Genomic DNA, 13,310 nt, shown 5'->3' with positions numbered 1-13,310 from the left:
ATCTGCCAGTTATCCTCTAGATTGATTTTTTTCCATCAAATATCAGTTAGAAGTTCCACCAGCTGAATGCAGCGTCATCCGTCTGAAAATATTCAGTTAGTAGTATCATGAACAACAAAGAAATCCATCAAAACCTCACAGCAGAAATTTGCTTCAAACCACAAATGATTATCAATGATCTAAAAAGTTAGGATTAAATTACTGAGACAACATTTCCTCTCTTGGTCACAAGTTATCTGTGTCAAGCTGTGTGTTTCTGAGTTATACCAGGGTATCAAAGCTCTCTTTCTTTTTCAGAGGATCCACAGTATGGTGGTGGGGTGTAACACTATTAACAAGATAATCAACCTGAGTGGGCATAAAGTTTAGGTAGGTGCTCTGCACTGTGGTGGCATCGAAGAGGACATAGAAGAAATCATGTCCTTAAACTTTGTTACAACACTTTGAGAAATACATATATTGTAATGAGATGTATTCCCAGTGATGTGTAATCCATCCATCCATGTTCTTCCACTTATCCAATTATGGGTTGTTGGACAGTTGGAGCCAGGGGCATGGTGGCCATTGGGAGGTAAGGGGGTTTGCCGAACAGCTGGTCATTTCCAGGCCGAACAGGTTGGTTATCAGAATTTTTTTTAACCCAATTAAGCACAGCAGTGCTCACGCTGCAGCTCTCCAGGCCAAGAACCAGGGCTGAATTTCAACCCCAGCCACCCCTGGTTGGAGCCTATCTCAGCTGTGATAGGATGAGAAGTGAGGTACACCCGGACAGGTCGCCAATCTATCATAGAGCTAACACAGAGAGACAGACAACCATTCCCACTTACATTCACACCTACTACTAAAGGTGGAAAAAGTACACATTCTTTATCATTTTCATTTTGAAATGTGTCATGTAAATGGGGCCTAAAGTCCACATGCTGATGTGTGAAGACATGAAAGCTTCTTCCAACTCTGTCATGGCTCCAAAGTCTGAGTCAAAGAATGGAGAGCACACAGTCTGTAGATGATGCTCAGTATTTGAATGAAGCCCACAAACCACACAGGAGTGTGTGTCAGCACATCAGTATGTCTACAGAGTGAGCATGTGAATGGGACTAAACACTAAATCCAACAAGTAACTCAGTGAGTCAGCCAGCCAGGGGAAGAGGGAGGGAGGGACCTGTGCCAGCAGGTCTGTTTCTAGGCTCTGGAACATTGGGGGCGGAGCCTAAAATCTTTTGGATTTTCACTGGATAACACAGCCGTTCTTAAAGTTCTTTCCTACATTTGAGAGGAAAATGAATGTGTAATGCGTACGAGCTAAAGGTTGAAGTCACACGATGATCCTGAAATAATAAATCAGTGCAGTTTGACTTGTTCAGCGTTGTTCTTGTTGTTATTGTCAGCAGCAGATAGAGAAACGGTAGCATGTTGATGAAGCATCATCTGTGAGAGCCATGCTGCAGCATTTAGTTCAGCTTCTAAACTTTACCAGCACAGGTTTCCACTGTCGGCTCTTTGATGCTCACCTCTTCTTCATGTTCCTGCTGCACTCTTCATCTCCTCTCCTCTCTCCTGTCCTGTCCTGGTAGTGAAAAGAAATCAATCAGCATGTGTCAATCAAACTCTGTCCAAATCTCTGATTACTGATGTGATGATCAGGATATGAATTCATGTTATTCATCATCTTTCTGTCATGGTCCCTGACCAGTGGCCCAGTGTTTTGTGTTCTCTTGGTTCTGTTTCAGTTTATTAGTTCTCTTTTGTATTTCTGTTTATTTCTAGTCCCTTGTGTTTCCCTGTGTCAGGTCTGCGTCTCTGTCCAGTGTCTGTGTGTCAGTTCCCCGTGCGCATTGAATGACCTATCTAGTATAATGGGTAAGATGAAGCCATCATCACCTTCATCAGAAATTGGACCACCTTCAGTTCTTATTGGTTTGTTTGCAAGTATTGGTCCCTCAATTGTATCTATCATTAACAGTTCACTGAGGCAAGGTTGTGTTCCCTCTTATTTTAAACACGCAGAAGTGATGCCTCTACTTAAAAAAACCTAATCTCGATACCAGTTCTCCCAGCAATTATTGGCCTATTTCAAAATTATATTTTATTAGTAAACTTTAGAAAAGGCTGTTGAGAATCAATTAAGACCTTACTTAAGTACATTAAAGTTTTTTGATCCTCTTCAATCTGGTTTTCAGAAGTAGCATACTACTGAGACTGCTCTTTTGAAGGTCTATAATGATCTTCTGGTGGAATCCGATGCAGGATTTTGCTCTGTCCATGTGTTGCTTGACCTCAGTGCTGCTTTCAATACCGTTGACCATCGTATTCTTATAAATAGGCTAAAAACCTGGGCTGGTATCTCTGGCACAGCTTTAGATTGGTTTTCCTCCTATTTGCTTGGAAGAACATTTATTGTTAAGGCGGGCACATTTTCCTCTTGCGTGGCATCCCTACCCTGTGGGGTCCCCCAAGGCTCTATATTGGGTCCTTTGTTGTTTTCAATTTATATCCGTCTGTTAGCTGGTATCATTCAGTCCTTTACTGGGATTTCTGACCATTTTTATGCTGATGACATCCAACTATACGTGTCTTTTAAACCTCACCAGTTAGATAAGTTATCTATCCTGGTTGACTGTTTATCCCAGATCATTGCTTGGCTCTCTAGCAACTCTCTTGTATTAAATTCCGATAAGACCAAGACAATATTTCATTTTATGTGTTTTAATAATCACTCTCCATTTACACTGTTTGTGTAATTGTTTTTTTTTCTACATTTTATGCATTTCACACAAATGTCCACCAGATTTGCTGAATCCACAGTGAACATGGGACCTTACAGTGTACTATCATCTTCTTCATGGAACACTTTAAATACACATCTTTGAATAGTACAACAAAATAGAAATGAGGAAATTAATCAAATGAAGGGTTTCATTTTTACTTCTAACAGTCACCAATGACACAGAGTGCACATAATTTTTCTACTGAAATAGAGTTATTGTCTATATTCATATACATCATATTTTTACTAGGTTTCTGCTGGGTGTCCATCCCAGACAATTTTTGACAGATTTGGATTTCTCAGGATTTTCAGGATGTTTGGGATTTTGGGCTGTGATTGTTTAATCTGTCTTTGTAATTGTGTGCAAGCTTTAAATGTTGCTGACAGTGTTCATATAGTTTAATATCTACACTTTTAGCTTCATCTCTGCTGATATTGAACTCTATATGACCCCTGACCATCAAACAGGCTGACGTTTCGGATACCGTATTTTCCGGAGTATAAGTCGCACTTTTTTTTCATAGTTTGGCCAGGGGTGCGACTCATACTCTGGAGCGACTTATGTGTGAAGTTATTAACACATTAGCCAAAATACTCCAGCCATTTGACATCTCCGTGAACTGGAGCTTTCAGGCAGTCTTGCGTAAGCTGTGGGCACAGTGGATGATGGATGGAGAGCACAGCTTCACGGCAACCGGGCGCGTGCGCCACCCAACTTTCCTGGAAGTCACTGGATGGATCAACAAAGCATGGGCTTCAGTGACAACCGAAACCATCCTGTGGAGATTCGGAATAATTGGAACTGCAACTGATGACGAGTCTGATGAAAGCGACAGAAGAGGAAGCGGCGCTTCATCTACCTACGGAGTTGGCAGAGTTGTTTAGAAGTGACACCAAGGATGAAGAATTCAATGGATTGATGGTTTGGTAAACTTGTTAGCATGTTCTTTATGCTATGGTTATCTGAATAACTGTTAATGTTATGTTAACATACCACACACGTACTCAGTTAGTTGTCTATGCTTCATGTAGCTCAGGGGTTGCCAACTCCAGGCCTCGAGAGCCGGTGTCCTGCAGGTGTTAGATGTGTCCCTAATCCAACAAACCTGAGAATATAGAAGTCATTAGCAGGACTCTGGAGAACTTGACTGCATGCTGAGGAGGTAATTCAGCCATTTGATTCAGGTGTGTTGGATCAGGGACACATTTAAAAGCTGCAGGACAGGCTCTCAAGGCCTGGAGTTGGCCACCCCGATGTACCTGAATGTATTACGTTAGCATACCATAGGCATAACCCTGTTCGGCCTGTTCTTTAATCCATTATTATTTTAAATTGTCTTCAAGATGAAATGTCTGTTCTTGGTCTTGGATTTTATCAAATAAATTTCTCCCAAAAATGCGACTTATAGTCCAGTGCGACTTAAATATGTTTTTTTCTTCTTTATTATGCAGGTTTTGGCTGGTGCAACTTATAATCCGGAGCGACTTATAGTCCGTAAAATACGGCAAATGTTTGATTTCAGGTGAGTTTCCTGCAGTGTCTGATCAGCTGAGCTCCTCCCTCTGCTTCAAGCTCTTTAAATCAGCCCTCTTTCTCTTTTCTCTAAATCAGTGACCAATTGAGGTCCCAGACAAATGTTATTCAGAACAAATTTGCTGACATGTCTCTGCTGAGCATCTCTGTTCATGCTGAAATCAATGATTAACATTCATCTGTACATTTTAATTTTTCAGTAACTTTTTACTTAAAACCCCTTAACCCCTGTTGTTGCAAATATGCGACTAACCGTTTGATTCAATCAACCAGCCAAGATAGCGCCTGCATTCCCCCAATGCCTGTTAGTGCATATTCGCTACGGACCTAGGAACCTTTGACAAGCACTTGTTTCTACTGGGATCGCAAAATGGCGGACTTATTTCCTTTTTACGCGCGAGGATTACTCTGTTACTCCTAGCTATCGGTAGGAGGCTGGAAAATTTGATCCTGGTGTGTATATAAGGTAAGTTGTGCTAAGATAAAAATACTCACCTGCTTATTGTGGTCTTATACACTCAACATAATGATGTGAAATATTTGTGACAAGTGTTTTTGAAGTTATTATAATATTTCGCTTTGTAGCATATATGCGACAGTAGGCCATAAGGCTAACCGCTAACTAGCGCTATATAGAGAAACGCTTTTCGGGTTAGACATGGTTTAGTGTTTAGACCTCGTTTCGACCAGGTTTCGACCAGGTCCACAACTGGTCCAGATCCAGTCTAGATCTGGTTTAGACTTGCAATTTTTTTTTTTTTTTTTTTTTATCTAGAGCTCAATGAATACTTACATGTTTTATGGGAAGCGCTTATGTGCGCAGCAGTGGCGGATCTAGGATTTTTCTGAGTAAGGGGCCATCAAGGGGCCACAGTATTCATAGAGGGGCCAAGTATTTGTGGTAGATGTGGTGATATATGGACCAATAAAAATTAAAGCCATTACATTAAAGTTATGGTAAATCTTATCACCATGAGGTGTAAGAATTCAGTGAACTTATGTGCCATTTCACTAAGTAACAATATCAGACATTTCATACATTACAGCATTAACTGTTGTTGCTCTCCCTAAATGATTTCTGACCTGATGAAAAGGGACTGGAGGTGCCCTGCTCTTGACCAGCCTCTGGTCTACTGTGTCCTGCTGCTCTCTCCTCATTTTCAGCTGGCAGACTCACTCTTTTGCTCAAAAACTGCTGAATTCCCACCTGAGACTGAGCCTTTCTTTTCATATTCTTCTGTATCACTGTCAAACATTATAGTTAATGTTAGCACACAAATGCAAATTACAAAGAAGTACATGAATTCGGATTACATGAATTAGTGAAATGCTAACGTTACTCTTAACTAACTTTGCTTCTTAAATTAATGTTTGTCAGACTTACGCTATTTGACAGCTGTGAGCTCTCGCAGCCAATGACTCAATCAGACTGCCTATTGAATATTTCAGACAGTTTTTTGATACTGAACTCTTAACTCTAATTGTGAATCAGAGCAATCTGTACAGCACACAAGAAAATCCAAACCATGCCTTGAAAGGAAGAAGGAATTGGAGCAGTTTATTGGAACTGTTTTATACATGAGTGTTATCCGCTTGCCTCGCTCTAGAATTTACTGGTCTAATGTATGTCGTGTCGACCAGGTGGCCGATGTGATGCCCCGTGACAGGTGGGAAGAAATTAAGCATGCATGTTGATGCACTTGATACCCTCATTGCCTACTACCGCATCCACATCAGGTCTAAGAAGTACTACCGCCGATTCTTCTTTCACTTTGTGGACACGGTGGTTGTCAACTGCTGGCTGCTCTATCGCCGTGATTGTGACAGTTTGAATGTTCCACGGAAGAAGCAGAAGGACTTGCTGGCTTTCAGGCTTTCAATTGCATAGGCCCTCTGCATGCAAGGCAAAGATCTGACGGCCAAAAAGAGGGGGCAGCCGTCATCGGACATGGAGCGAGAGTTCCAGAAGAAGCAGCGCAGGGGACCAACTAAGGCTATTCGTGCATTCCACGAATAAGAAAGACAGAAAGACATTATGTTAAGTAGTTTGTTTACATTGTTGTGCCTGTGGGTGTATGGGTGTGGGTGGGTGGAGGTGTCAGCCCCTGTTCCATAAAGTTAAAAAGTTGAGTAACTTTGTTATGAGTCAACATTGTTATTGTTGCATTGTTTGGGAATGCACAGAAAAACTTCACAATCATTCTTTTAGGTTCAGCAACATACTGTACATTTCAAAACTTAATTTACAATTCAAATGAATCTAGAATTCAAATTAATGCAATGTTTCCTGTAATATTTGTGTGTATTGTGTTGGTGACAATAATTGGTGTTGGTGGTAATATTTATTATTGAATGCTTGCTGTTGGGTGAATAAATAAAACATTGTTTTTTCACTGTTATATTACTCTGTTATTGTTATCTTAGTATGGACCATATTGCCTGTTGTCGCAAATTTGCAACATACCAAAATTTCTAATTATTTTTTGTGCAAAAGTGAAATTAATAATCTCAACAATATTTACCATCTACTTAAAGGCAAAAACACACATGAAACATTTTTTCATATACAGCTACATAAATTCAGGCGTTAAGGGGTTAAACTGTGAGCAGTCTGAGATCTCAGTGAGCAGTAATGTGCGTGTCTGCTCTGTTTGCTGCCTGTTGAATGGACCAACACTTTCCAAGACAAATGAAAGCTGAATAATGAGACAGACTTACTTCAGTGCTGCTGAGTCCTGGTTCTCCTCACAGATTAGAGAGTTCAGGGAGTGGAGCTGAAGACTGCTGAGAGAGCAACCACCTCATTTCACCTCAGCTGGAAACACTGATGTACTGAGTCCTCTTAGAGACTGAGCTGGGAGAGGGCTGGGTTTGTTGCTTTGAGCTTTTTCAGTTAAACCTGAAAGTTGAGCTCTTTATTATGGGTCCGCCCATTTCAAACACTTAAAACAAGCGAACAAACACACAGCGGGGAATGCAGAGCTCATCTGTCAGAGAGAAAAGTATATGATGATGATGATGATGTACTGAGATTCATTTTATTTACAGGTCACTGTAGATTTTGTAGCTTGCTACTTATTGAATAAATGAACACATTATTGCTGAGCAGACTGTGTTTGATTTGAAGTTTAGGAACCATTTTTCTCCTGCTGTGTGCAGCCACACTCCTACATGAGGAGATCAGTTCTACCCTGAATGCCTTGCACAGCATCAACCACAAGCTACAACGTACACTTCATGATGGTGTAACACATATTACAGAGGCAGTCAGCCATTTTCAGGTATTTACTGCCATGTTCTTCTCTCCAGCTCTAAAGGCCTCTCTGTAAATGGGATCTGTCTCCTCCATTGATGTGGGTTTAAAAAGGCTGCTGTGCTCCTTCACAGGAAAGCAGGAAAATAAAGGCGAAGTCATCTAAGCATGAATGTGAATATGAATATAATGTAGCAGCATGTTGTGCTGCTGTGTTTGACATGAATTTATATTAAATACTGAAGTCTGCTCTCCTGATTGAAAGTCTCTGAGAAAGGGAGATTTTTGGATTATTGAGTTTTATGTAGAAGGCGAGTAATATAAAGGTAACACTGTACACAGCATGTTACAAGTCTGTGCTGCTGACTGAAATTGACAACTTCATACCATCAAGAACACGAGTCTGAACTTGCTGTACTTGGTGCTGAGAAACAGCTGAGCTGCTCCTTGGAATGAGTCAGGGATCCACCTCTGAAAAAGGACAGAGACAAGATGGGAGGAGGTAAATTTTTACAATAAGGGCACATGTTTCAGGAGGACTTGGAGCCAGAGAAGGACTGAGATAGAATGATATTATCCGAGGGCCTATTTCAGTGTAAAAGGATGAATCAGTATGAATCACAGATTTCAGTATCATACATTGGTTTTAGGTTGGACCCTTGACTGTCAAACCTGAAGTTTACAGTTGTTACCTTAGAGAAGTGCTGCCGTCCACTCTCTGCTTTCTGTGTGAGAGCAGCCGGTAACTTTTGAAAATAAAAAAAGGTGCATTTGCTGAACGGGCTTCACCGTGGGCCCGGAGCGGAGCCACTGTTTGGAGCCGCTGTCTGTGGGCAGAGGGCCAGAACTGAGGAAGAGTGTGGGGCAGATTGGCTGACTTGAAGGCGGATCCGCCCCGATGTGCTTTGCTATCTGGGTTCTTTCACCCACCGAACCAGCATCTCTGTATCCACAGCAAACCATCATCACTCCATCATAGGTTGAATACAAAAACTATGGTAGCATTTGCTGTGTTGGATGAAAGCATGGTAATTTTTTTTAAACCATAGCAGTCCCATAGTTATGATGAAGTGCTACATGTAAACTATAGTAATACCACAGCTACCATTAAGTGCTACGAATAAACCTGAGTAGTAGTATGGGTAGGACCGTAGTATTTGTGATTGCCATGAGGTACCATGGTAAAACCATGGTTACTGCATAAAAACCATAGGAAACCATAGTGAACAGCAAATGTGATTATTTAAAGGCTTCTAGTAGGTCTGAAAGGAAAGTTTTTGATCAAACAGGAAATTTGTTCATATTTCCAGATGATGTGGTGTCTGTACTGCTATGTTAAACCCTATATATGTATGTATGGTTTCTTCCTTAAGGCCTGTAGTGATTTGAGAAAAAAAAGGGTAACTTGGGATGAATGTAAAGGTTTGGCATCAGCACAAAGGAATGCACAAAGGGCCCCTTGTAGGCTCTCTTGCTTCCATATAAGGAATTGACCATATGTCCAGCTATAGGGTTGAAGCTGTTCCTTAGAGCCATATATGGGAAGTTAGAAATGTGGCGGTTTTGACCAACACTATGTTACCTCTTTGATCTCCTTTCTGAACTGAGTTTGGATCAATTGGCTGTCCTCTCCCAATGTCTCGAGGGTCTGTTTTGACATTGTCTTTTTTGTAATAAACTTTATGTTATTCATTGAGTCTGTGTCAGCAAAGGATTTCTTCAATACATAACCAGAACAACACACAACAACAATGATAAGGAGACTTTCAATTTCACATTGCATTTCAAATGCACCTCAAAGTCTCTGCACTGTGTTCGGGGAAAATTAGCTCAGCTTTTTTTTGATAAATGCTTTTTACATTTTCAAATAAAAAATCATCTGTTTCATTGATTTCACTGCATCAAGTCCAAAGTTCCTCTTTAAGATGATGTTCTTGTAGATTCACTGTTCCTGCAGTGATGCAGCCTCTGAACAGAAACTCTGATGCTTTTGGAATGAGGATGTCTAACATACAACTGTCTAACACACAGTTTGTCAGCATCACAGTGTTGTGTTGTAGCAGTGCTTAAAGAGCACAAAAGTAGCAGTGATGGCTCTGCTCTGAACTTTGACCTCTGTTTTTATTTTTCTTAGTAAATCTTCTTTTGTGCATTAAAGCTTCCTTCCTTCTTCACTAAAGTCGCCACTTTGACGTGTTTACTGACACATTTTGCTCATCCAAAATTCATGTGAAGTTTAGGACGTCTGACTGAACACACTCATCACACTAACCCACAGATCAGTTTAGGGAGACGGGGTCAGCCTTCCATGGTGGATGGCAGCGCCCAAGAGAGGTGAAGAAGAGAGTGGAGCGGGTGATCTGTGACAGAAGGAGAGCAACAAGATGGTAGGGAGAGCTGCTATGATGGACGGTTTGGAGACGGAGCCACTGACAGAAAGACTGCAGGCAGAGGTCAAGAGGTTCATTGGGAGTGACCAAGATGCACAAAAATAGAACTGAGTCCATCAGAGGGACAGGTCAGGGTTGGAGACCAAACTTAGAGAGGCAGAGCTGAGATGGTTTGGACGTGCTGAGGAGGGAGAGTGGATCCATTGGAGCTGCTAGGCAGGAGAAACAAGGGGAGGACCTCAGAGTAGGTTCATGGATTTGGTGAAAGAGAAGAATACGGGTCGCAGGCTAATATAGATGAAGACTCTGTGTAGATGAAGAAAGAATAAGAAACATGAAAAAGCACATTATATTACTATTCATCTATTCCCTCCTCTTCATCTTCATCACCTGAGCTCCACAGAGGAAGTTGTTCTTCTTGATGTGATTATTCTGCATCATGTAGTTGCAGATTTCAAAGTTAATTTTCCATTTTGAGTTCATTTCCAGTTTCAAGTCTTTTAACAACCTTGTGCAGTTTGCAGATCTTATAAGTTCTCAGCCGGAAGACAAAAGCTGCAAATTCCCTTAAATGAGTCATTTTGAATTGATGTTCAAATGAAGATTCAAATGTTCTGGAGCTGGAAGATCCTGTGAAGCCCAACACGTGGACATCCTCTGTTCTAAAATCATTTCACCTGTTGTGTTAAAAGGACACACATCATGCTTTTAAATCCTTCCTTTTCACATGTAAATCACTCACTTGTGGTTTGTATTAAGTAGAACTGCAATGCTTTGCTCTGAATTCCTTGTTGTAGCTCTGCAGACCCTTAGAGCTTCTTAGAGCAACTCGTCTTGGTGCGGTCTTTTTAAATGTGACATTTCACACCCCGGCCCCCTCCAGGTGACAGAGCATTCCACTACACCCTGTTCGGCCATTAATGTAGTTTGATAGCAGTGATATAAATATCTTATTAATAATTATCTACCAGCAGAGAAGCTTTTTATTCACAATATGAATGAAATAAACAAAGCCACGACACAGTTAAGGAGTTAGCTAACGCCAGCGTCATGGACGTCATGGAACGTCACTAAATCACAAGACAAAAATGTCAAAAACAAAGCCAAAACATGCAGTACAGTTATATCCTCAAGCAGCTAAAAGCTAGCACACAGAACTAACAGAAGCAGAAGGCACAGTGCTACTACTATCAAAATAATTGCCAGGACATCGTATGAACGCACAAATTTCATGTCTAAAATAAAGTTTGCTGCCATTTTAGCCTTATTTGGAGCTTGCCGCTTTGCTGTGTCTGTGGGTTCTGTAGAGAGAAGGAACTGACCCCTCAATCAGTTGAAGTCTTTCAGCAAATCCCTCTTGATACTGGCGGAGATTGCTTAAGTACTTGAGGTGAAGTACTTCATACAAACACAGCGGGCTTTCCCCCACTGATATAGGTAAATTTCTGAGAAAAATAAAATATAAACAAGCACTTCGAAGTGGCTCTGATAACTTGTCTACTTGCAACTCTGGCATAACTGAACTGGACTAAAAAATCACTGCAAAAAATAAATAAATAAATAAAAATGGAGGATTCACAAAATTGGTTAGCCGGAAGTTCATGCCCTTGTTTCACAGTTCCACAGCAAATACTGAAGACAAGAAAACAGGGAATAGAGAAAACTGAACAGAGTGAAAATTATGACCCAAAAAGAATATAAAGATCTCTATACAGCACTGGGAGAGAATACATTTACATTTTTTGCACTCCTACACACGCAAAATACACAAAACAATGTATTTAAGGGCTTAAAAATGGATTTTGCATAATATGTCCCCTTTAAGCTATGGCACAGCACAGAAACAGTCCTTTTAAGAGTTTTTGATGACCTGCATTTAACTCCTGATGCTGGTCCTTCTGCTGTAGTGCTGGTCCAATCCTTCTGCTGTTCTTGTGCTCTTGGACCTGACTGCAACTTTTGCTATTGTAGATCACAATATTCTTCTGTCACGTCTTGAATCATGTGTGGGCATTAAACGGACAGCTCTTAAATGGTTCTAGTCAAATCTATCTGATAGAAGTTTCACTGTGAATCTGGGACAGTACTCGTCATCAGTGTCTCCTCTTAAGTGTGGGGTTACCCAGGGTTCTTTATTGGGCCCCCTTCTCTTTTCTTTGTATGTGCTTCCCCTGGGTTCATTTTATTTATTTCTCATTAATGTGCACTCAGCATAAGTATAGTCATAGGTATTCAGACTCTTTGCTCAGTATTGAGTAGAAGCACCCTTTTGAGCTAGTACAGCCATGAGTCTTCTTGGGAATGATGGAACAAGTTTTCCACACCTGGATTTGGGGATCCTCTGCCATTCTTCCTTGCAGATCCTCTCCAGTTCCATCAGGTTGGATGGTGAACGTTGGTGGACAGCCATTTTCAGGTCTCTCCAGAGATGCTCAATTGGGTTTACGTCAGGACTCTGGCTGGGCCAGTCAGGAATGGTCACAGAGTTGTTCTGAAGCCACTCCTTTGTTATTTTAGCTGTGTGCTTAGGGTCATTGTCTTGTTGAAAGGTGAACCTTCGGCCCAGTCGGAGGTCCTGAGCACTCTGGAAGAAGTTTTCTTCCAGGATATCTCTGTACTGTACATTCATCTTTCCTTCAATTGCAACCAGTCGTCCCCCTGCAGCTGAAAAACACCCCATTAGCATGATGCTGCCACCACCATGTTTCTTTGTTGGGATTGTATTGGGCAGGTGATGAGCAGTGCCTGTTTTCTCCACACATACCGCTTAGAATTAATGCCAAAAGTTCAATCTTTGTCTCATCAGACCAGAGAATCTTATTTCTCATAGTCTGTGAGTCCTTCATGTGTTTTTTGGCAACTCTATGTGGGCTTTCATATGTCTTGCCCTGAGGAGAGGCTCCCATCGGACCACTCTGCCATAAAGCCCTGACTGGTTGAGGGCTACAGTGACAGTTGACTTTGTGGAACTTTCTCCCATCTCCCTACTGCATCTCTGGAGCTCAGCCACAGTGATCTTCTTTACCTCTCTCACCAAGGCTCTTCACCCACAATTGCTCAGTTTGGCTGGACGCCCAGGTCTAGGAAGAGTTCTGGTCCTCCCAACTTTCTTCCATTTAAGGATTATGGAGGCCACTGTGCTCTTAGGAACTTTGAGTGCTGCAGAAATTCTTTTTTAATCTTGGCCAGATCTGTGACTTTCCACAATTCTGTCTCTGAGCTCCTTGGGCAGTTCCTTCAACCTCATGATTCTTATTTGCTCTGACATGCACTGTGAGCTGTGAGGTCTTATATAGACAGGTGTGTGCCTTTCCTAATGAAGTCCAATCAGTTTAATTAAACACAGCTGGACTCCAATGAAGGAGC

At 41.3% G+C, this 13,310-nt stretch overlaps 1 protein-coding gene across 1 annotated transcript in view; it reads left to right on the top strand.

Annotated features, from left to right (window-relative positions):
* Positions 1-13,310, top strand: part of LOC115775636 (NLR family CARD domain-containing protein 3-like) — an 866,494-nt gene that overhangs the window by 712,556 nt on the left and 140,628 nt on the right. The window lies entirely within an intron of this gene.

Source organism: Archocentrus centrarchus, unplaced genomic scaffold (genome assembly GCF_007364275.1).
Source record: "Archocentrus centrarchus isolate MPI-CPG fArcCen1 unplaced genomic scaffold, fArcCen1 scaffold_24_ctg1, whole genome shotgun sequence".
Lineage (NCBI taxonomy): Eukaryota > Metazoa > Chordata > Actinopteri > Cichliformes > Cichlidae > Archocentrus > Archocentrus centrarchus.
This window is presented reverse-complemented; position numbering and strand designations above follow the sequence as displayed.